Raw genomic sequence first — 9,031 nt, 5'->3', positions numbered from 1 at the left:
TCTCTCACACACACACACACACATACACACCAAAGACACACCAAAGACACAGCCAAAGATGTTTTTATTCAGGGAGCCATATATGCTGGTCAGTTGTTGAAGGCGTTTTAAATTGGTTGGTGCTGTTTATTTCTTTTATTGTTGTGTTTTTAATTGCATTCTTAATTTGTCGTTATGCCGTGTTTTAACTGAGATTTTGTTTTTAGTCTGCATTTTAGGATTAGCGTTCAGCGCCATTTTGGAGGCAGAAAGGTGGGATGGAAATTAAACAAATACTTAAAAAAAAAAGAAAAGAAACACGAGAAGGCTGAGATGTAGTTATGGACTGGGAGTCGGGAGATCCGGGTTCTAGTCCCCACTCAGCCATGGAAGCTCATTGGGTGACTCTGGGCCAGTCACAGACTCTCAGCCCAACCCACCTCGCAGGGTTGTTGTTGTGAGGATAAAATGGAGGAGGAGAAGGAGGATTATGTACCCTGCCTTGAGTTCCTTAAGGAGGAAAAAAGGCAGGATATAAGTGAAATGAATGAATGAATGGATGAATGAATTTCTACCTTGATACAAGCATATTTAAATATTATTGTCGTCTCTCACACATGCACACCATGCAGGAGAGAGGCTCTAAAGGCCAAATTATGCCCTTATGACATGGCAGGACCACGATCAAGTGTCCCAGATGTCTTTTTCTTGACTTCAGAGCAGCCACAAACAGCATGGCAGATGCTAACACCAGCCCTATACAATCTGTACTTCTATAGCATAGATCAGAGGTGGGCATCTTTCAGACTTGCATAATCTACTTCTTTTTTTTACTAGAACCCCGAGATTCACTAACTGGAACCTGGTGCAAAAGACATACACTCAGAATTAAAGAACTCTGAGCCCAGGAATTTTGCTTTGAGTCCCACAAATGAATGGAGCTCGAAGCCCTTCCACTCAAAAGTCCAAGGATGGTAACACCGACACTTTCTTCATTTCAGCAGGATAATTTGGGACAGGGCAGAGTCATTTTGTTGCTGCTGTTGCTAAACTATTGGGAGCTGGAAATCCTTGCCAATGGATTGCAAATCATCTGCAGATAAATCCAGACCTACCTCCTGCCCACATGTGGTACTACAGATCATGCAGTGTTGTTTGTTGGTTTAGTGGTGGTTCCTAGGAGGTGAGAGATTTGAACATCTCAAAAGGAGGCAACTCATGGTGACTTCTGGGCTTTTGTCTGTTATAATGGAAGTAAGTGGCTTCGCTGCTCTCTCTCCCACACTGCTTAGGACAGGGGTAGGCATGGACCCTGCAGATATTTTGGATTACAACTCCCAAGCAAAGCTGCTCGTGGTGTAGTGGTTAGAGTGTTAGACTGGGACTCAGGAGATCCAAGTTCTAGTCCCCACTCAGCCATGAAGCCCACTGGGTGACTTTGGGCCAGTCACTGACTCTCAGCCTAACCTACCTCACAGGGTTGTTGTGAGGATAAAATGTAGAGGAGGAGAACCATGTTAGCCACCTTGGTTTCCTTGCAAGAGAAAAAAAGGCGAGATATAAATGCACTAATAAAAATAATAATAAGTACAAAATTCCCATCATACTTAGCCAGCATGGTTAATGGTCAAGGATTCTGGGATTTGTAGTCAAAGACATCTGGAGGGCACCAGATTGGTTGCCCCTGGCCTGGCAGTTTCAGCTAATAATCCTGTAAACGGTTCTTTGCTTTAACCTTTGATGATAGCTTTACATAATGCATTAGTGCTGCATGTAACGGAGAGGGAGGACATGTGGACTGGAGGAGTCCTTTTAATATAAAGGCCTGACTGTGGGTACTTAGCCATCCTTAGGAGCCGTTAAATGTTAAAAGCAAGATAGAATTACACAGACTCGCCTGAGTGATCAAATAAAAATAATAATAATACATCATCTGGTTTGTGATCCCTGGAAAAGAGCATGGATCTCAGCTGCTTTTGTTTAAACCGAAAAGGAAATGTGGTTCAAAAGGATCTGCTCTCTCTCATCTCAAAAGGGTTTTATGTATTTAATTTCCTTTGGAGAAAAATAAAAAGTGACCCAGAAGGGAGCAGAGGGGGTGGGGGGGAGGGAGAAGAGAGGGACAAAGCACGAGCCAGGCCAGCCATCCGATGGTGCAACCTTTCAACCTGAAGGATTTTCACCAGAAGCAAAGGGAGGACAATCTTCATGTAGCTAGCATATCCCGCATTTCAACTTGGAAAGGGCCATAGCTCAGTGGCAGATCTCCTGCTTTGTATGCAGAAGGTCGCAGGTTCAATTCCTGGTATCTCCAGGTAGGGTTAGGAAAGAATTTTGCCTGAAACCCTGGACAGCCTTTGCTGGCAGTCAGTGTTGATCAGGGATAAAGAACCAGGCTGGATACAGCTCACAGGAGTCCCCATCTGGCTTACCAGCTTCTCCCCAGCCTCCCCCCCCCCCGACCTCCCCAGTGGGGAAAATCTCTTACCCACAATCACTGTAGGCAATACTGGGCTAATGTTCTGGCTGGGTAGAAGGCAGCTTCCTATGTTCCTAACTTTCGTGAAAGGTTTGGTCCTAAGTCTCTGAAGCCATCTACACAAACAGCTGATTATCTGGTAAAACTGTTCATCGATTGTACCACTTTTGCCCGCAGGTTGGAAAACTGTATTATTACGTTTCGTATGTCTTACCCCAGCTCTCTAGCCCAACGGGTATTTAAAACGGCACACAACATACCAGTTTACAATGAAATCATCAAGAGGGAATCAAGGCACAATAGCATTTTTAAAACAAATTCCCCCGCACATAGAAAGCAAGCATGTCAGGAAAAAGGGTTCTAGCTTAGCCTTTTTCTTGGCATGCCAGTTTTCTACCTGCAGGATAGATCTATATTCCACAGCGGAGCATTTAATCCTGCAGTCTTCCATTATGGTAGGATCCAGGGTCATGATGAGCTAGTTGCCTACAGAACACCAAATCGCAGCATCCATGGTGCTTACTAGGAGAGGGGGCGTGGGCAGAGGGGGAAACAATGCCAGCTCTACCTTTTAGAGGGCCCTTGGGCAAGGCACCTTCAACGGGCCCCTCCCTCGGTGAGTCCACCTTCTCATCGCCACTGTCACCACGCTCTTGCTCCTCCTCCTCTCTCTCATCACCGCTGCCACTCGCTTGCTTGACGGGCAGAGAGCCAGGGAGCAAGCAGGCCGTGGCATCTGCTGCGCCTCCTTCTCACCATCACCGTTGTCTGGGCCAGAGCGAGAGCAGAGCGAACCAGCAGGTTGCAGAGGTGAAGAGGAGAAGCAACTCCAGGGGCCTGTTGTCGGTGGGCCCCTGCTGGGGTATGGGCCCTTGGCAAGTGCCCAGCTATGCCTGCCTACCCCTGACACCTGCTATGGGGGTGGGGGGGTGATCATGGCGACATTTATTGCATCGAATAAGAGAGCAGGAATGGAGCTTTCTTCTGTAGGACAGATTATTTTTCATGGCACATACAAATTGCCAGTTTGAATTTGGTACTGATTTTTCCCCCCTGGGTTTTATTTGTGTAGGTCCACTCAGGAAGAAGGTTGGCATACGCCATGCTTCTGCCTCGCCCAAGAGCAGCAATAGACAACCTGCTCAGAGAAACTCAGGGCCTGCGCTCTCACGCTTCTCCATCACCAGCCCAAAACAAGACCAACAGCGTCATCTTGGGGGATGAAAGAGGGGGGGAAAGAGAGAGCCCGACATGGATCCAAGATGGAGAATCAAGACTTTCCACCTTTGCTCTGGGCAGGTTTGCAAACATACCGAGGCAGCAACCCGACGCAGCAGGAACAGACTACTTCGCTTGTAACAAGCTGATCTCAAAATGTCTATATGGAACTCTTTTGAGGAGCTAATTTATTTTTTTGTTTTTGAATTTGCGGGTTTTAAGGATGATTTTTAATTTTCGTTTTGACAACCGCTTTTCGCTTACCAAAAGTTTTGCCCTTCACCTTCATTGTCCACTTCACTTTCTTACGGGACTAAACTCAAGATCACTCTTCTGCCAAATCTGCAGGAAAGCCCCAAACCCACAAGAGTTTCAAGCAGGGTGGGGAACCTACAGGCATCCACAGATTGCTGACTCAGTACCCATCAGCCCCAGCCAGTATGGCCAATGATCAGGAGTGATGGGAGTTGTAGTCCAACATCTGGAGGGCCACAGGTTCCCCACTCCTGGTTTAAAGCCTCTTGAAGTGACTTCAGGGCTTAATCTCACAAAGAAAAGATGCTAGGAAGCCTCGCTCCCTCCCAAGAGTAAGGGCAGACTATGGTTACTCACCAGCAAGAGAAACATTCTGTACATGTTCAGGAGCTCTAGCTTTAATGCTCATGTTTGGGGGCTCAATCCTGGTACTGGAAAAAGGTTCCATTCCAGGCCCAGGCCTGGTGAGGCCTGGCTTGTATTAAATCTTAGCTTAAACCTACTTAACTGAAGACAGCTTGAAAGTTCTAGCAATTCGAGCCCAAACAGCAGCTTTAAGTGGGCCTCCTGGGAGAAGCCTTACATATAGCCCAACGTTCACCTGCCGGGTGCCCTCCAATTATGTTGGACTACAACTCCCATAACCCCCAACCAGAATGGTCATGGAGCGGTGAGGGGAGACCAGATGCTCTTCTTTGAGTATATCAAGGGCACAGGCTTGCCAAGTGGTTTAACCACCATTTTCTCTCCCCAGGGAACCCTGGGAACAGTAGTTCTATGAAAGGGGCTAAAGATCTCTTAGCAGGGAATTCTGAGCACCCTCGCCAAACCACAGTTCCCAGCATCCTTTGGGGGAAAGCCGTGGCTGTTAAAGTAATATCATATACACACACATTTAGAGTGTAAACATGCCTTTTGGGAACAGAGTGGATTTCAGCAAAGGACGCAAGACCTTCAGAGAGGGACTGTAGTCCAGTGGTGGAGCACCTGTTTTCCATACAGAAGATCCCAAGATCAATCTTCAGGTAAAAGGATCCGGTGATGGGAGAGGCCACAGGGCAGGCAGAGTGGACAGGACTGCACTAGATGGACACACAGTCAGACCTGCTATAGGGCAGCTCCCCGTCTTGCCTTAGTTTGACAAGTTGTTTGACAACTGTGACATTATCCCATCATTATGGGATGGCTTTAGCCTGAAAGAAAGTATCTTTCCAATAAATGTAACCTGCTTCTTGTCTGAATGGTTTAAAAACAAAATTAACCAAAGCCTTGTCTTATTGACTTTGTCAGCTACCCACAGAACTATGAGACATGAAAGTGTTTGGGGATTACATAGAAGATGTGACAGGGGAAGGGTGTGCGGCTAACTGAAGAACCTTGGAGAGCCAGATTGGGACCCCAGGAGGGCTGGATGTGGTCCTCCCAGGCCGGAGGTTCAACAGCCTTGTATTAGAGCCATCCGTCTTCCACGTTCCTTCTTAAGACTTTTTTCTTCTTAAGACTTTTCTTAAGAAATCAAAAGCTTGTACACTATTTGGGCGGAATTTTTCTTCTGGCCAACGTGGCTACCTTTGCTTTTTGTGTACCATCTCCAAGGCTCAAAAGCAAACCAACATGCCCAGGCCAATATAATATCTGGATTAATTTTTTTGTAGCAAGAATCAAAATTCATTACCAATAGGGTTGCCAGCTTTGCTTTTCTTAGCAGCCCAGCTCCTCTGCCTCTGTCAGCAGCCGGTCAAATAGATATTAAGCAGGTAGATCTTGTAAAACCATGGAAATAAAACAATGGGAAAAGCTTCACCTGCTAAATACCTGCACACCAGGTTACTAATAAGGCACAGGAGCTGGGCCAATAAATAAAGTGGCAACCTTGTAAATTTTCCTAGGCCCACAATCACAGGCCCACTCAGCCAGATAAACACACATCACTGAAAGGGGCTTCATTGAGTTATGGGCCTACTCTAGAGTTAACTCACTTAGGGTGCAATCCTATGCATGTTTAGTCAGAAATAAGTCCTACAACTCCCAGCATTCCCCAGCCAGCTATTCTGGCTGAGGAATGCTGTGAGTTGTAGGACTTATTCTGTCTAAACATGCATAGGTTTATGCCCTTAATGGTTAATCCAACCTCTTGCAAGAGCTTTTTATTCAGCATTTGAAGTATTCACATCTACCCCGTTTCCACTGGGGAAAATCTGCACAAAATGCATACCTCTCCGGGCAGTCTTATTCCCACATCACTCAGAATCTGACACACAACCTCAGCATCCCTCAGAATTCAGTCTTGCTCACCTTCCCTCCTTTGAAAGCACTGCGTCATTTGGCAGGATACAGATCGACCTTTTGCCTCCATTAGGCCACATCAGACCACCAAGAGAAGCATACTTAGTTGTGGCTCCAGCCATGTACCACCCTGAGCCTAACAGCAGCATAACCTTTTGCAGTTGTTTCACCTCATACATTGAGGCCATTGTGACATCAGAGTAAACTGCAATGATCAGGCACATCGCACTTAAGTTTCAACCAACCGACCAACCCCCTAGAGGGGCGATAGCTCAAATGGCATGTGGTAGAGCACATGCTGTGTATGCATAAAGTCCCAGATTAAATCTCCAGCATCTCCATTTAAAAGTATCTCTGCTAAAATGCCTGGGAAAGACCTCTGCCTGAGGCTTTGAAGTTCTGACAGTCAAAGCAGATCATGCAGAGCTAGATGGACCAATGGTCTAGGCCAGCTTTCCCCAACCTGGTGCTGTCCAGATCTTTTGGATGGCACCTCCCATCAGCCCCAGGCAACTTGGCCATTGGACAGGGATGATGGGAGCTATGTGCAAAACAACTGGACAGCACTAGGTTGGGGAAAGCTTGTCTAGGCTAGTCAGCCTGAGGCAGTTTGTGGGCTTCTGCTTCAACTGCTGTTGACTGAGACCATTGTGACTTCACAGGACAGTGAACCAATCAACACACATAACTCTGTGGGATGATAATTATGACATCATCCTCTTGCACCTCTTTCCTCTGTGTCCCATTGCACAGCCTTCGGCTGCCCTCTTCCCAGCGGCTTTGCCTTAAGCACTCATTTCCATCTCCCCTGCTGAGCCCTTTGCTAAAGCCTCACCATCTGATGGCTGACGGACATCAAGGAATCAAGGAATTCTCACAACAAGACAATTGATGTTCTCCCTGTGCTGGGTTTGTCCTATGCTGCCCAGGCAACAAAGGGCAGGATGTTTGACTGGTAAGCAGTGATGAAACCGAATGAGTATGGTGAGTTCCTGAGTGCCACTATATGGTTCAGCAGTGTAACTAATCCAAGCTATTTACACAGATCATTTTTTCCCTATGGCTTGGCCAAGCCATGACACCATTTCTCCCTCTGAAGGTATAAATATGTGAATTAAATTGTTCTTTACATTTGAAACATGCCCAAAGGTGCATGTGTGTATAACGTACGTGCTGTAAGGCCACTTTCATTAGGTTCCTCCCTCCGCTGTCACAGTCAGCAGCCATTCCAGTAGGCTGCAGCGGAAGATGAGATGAGAAGCAGGGCCACCAGTCCTGATGAAAGACCATCTGATTTTTTCCCCTCTTCCGCCCCATCCCTTTTTCCTTTGGAGCTGTGTCTTTTTAGATTGTAAGCCTGTGGGCAGGGACTGTCTTGTTTTTATTGATTTTATGTACCAAGAGCCTTTTGGGCTATGGAGTGGCATAAAAATGCTTTAAATAAATAAATGTGGGCATGATTAAAGTGGAATAGGTTGGGCTACTAGGTAGGGATGCTGGAGAAATTCGAGATGGACTAAAATGAGCTTGGATTTCTAAGAATCCGACATGCGGAATCCACTGTGGAGCAACCCCCTCAAGCCACGCGGAGTCTGTGGACTTTCGGATGATATTTGTACTTTCCCGAAATGTACACATATAAATCCGTAGAAAAATATGTAATTTCTGCTGAGGAAACATTGAATGGGATGGGGTACAATACGCTAAATATGATGTACCCAGGTAAATTATGTAAATACTTACGTAAATATTTACGTCAATACTTACATAATTATTTGCCTATTTTTCTGCATGATAAAAAAAATTATATTTGCATCCATCTGTGGGTGGACAACAGAACAAAAGGCACCTGACAATCTGCGAAACACAGAAGGAGCGAGTTTTACACAGTCCGTACATCCCTACTACTAGGTACTAAATGCGTGTGGCTCAAGTTGAGTGGGTGAGATGCTAGATGCTAAAGGGGCGTGGTTAAAGGAGAATGGGTGGAGTTCCTTGACCAAAACCAAAATTCCCAAGGGGATTATTTGCCTGCTTATACCACTGATGGATTGTGTGGGATTTTTGAGAAACTCAAGGCATCAGTATATTGTATAGCGAGGGTTAAGAAATACTGAATTCTGCCATCACAGGCTTCAGATCTCACTGGCTACCTTCTGCCTGTGTTGCTCCATTCAGGGCCAGCTTCAGGATTTTGGGGTGCCCTGAGAAAGGGTTCTTCTTGTGAGCCTATGAGTGGCGGAGAGAGTGGGGCACACAAACAAACATCAGAGACCTCTGCCCAGACTACTCATGCAAGCAAAGCCAACCGGGGGACCAATTCTTTTCCATTTAAACCCTTTCTCTTCCACTAGTTCACTGTGTAACTAAAGGAGAGATTCAGCATTCTCTCTACCAATGCTACCTAGTGCCAGCGCTGCTCTCCCCTCCCTAATCTCTTGAGCTAATCTACACAAGATTGCGCCCTTAATTTGTATCTCAATCAAGAGCACCTTGGATCCATATTCATAATCATTAATCAACCCTCTTTCACCCCCCTCCCCCTGGCACTCACCTATAAAAATTCACTGAAATAGGGTGGCCAGATGCAAAAGAGGGGAGCAGGGCTCGTGCACCTTTAATAGTTCTGTAAAAGAGGGGATTTCAGCAGGGGTCAATCATCATAGTGCAAGCTAGCCATGCTGAAATTCCCTCTCCCATGCAGCTATTAAAGGTGCATGAGCCCTGCTGCCCTCTTTTGCATCTGGCCACCCAAATTGAAAGTCACCCTCATTGTCTGCAATTGCCAGTCGAACAGGGAGCTTCGGCTATTGG

This window comes from Heloderma suspectum, chromosome 2 (genome assembly GCF_057233095.1).
Source record: "Heloderma suspectum isolate Gila_16-S chromosome 2, 16-S_ref, whole genome shotgun sequence".
Taxonomy (NCBI): domain Eukaryota; kingdom Metazoa; phylum Chordata; class Lepidosauria; order Squamata; family Helodermatidae; genus Heloderma; species Heloderma suspectum.
Note: the sequence above shows the minus strand (reverse complement) of the source record.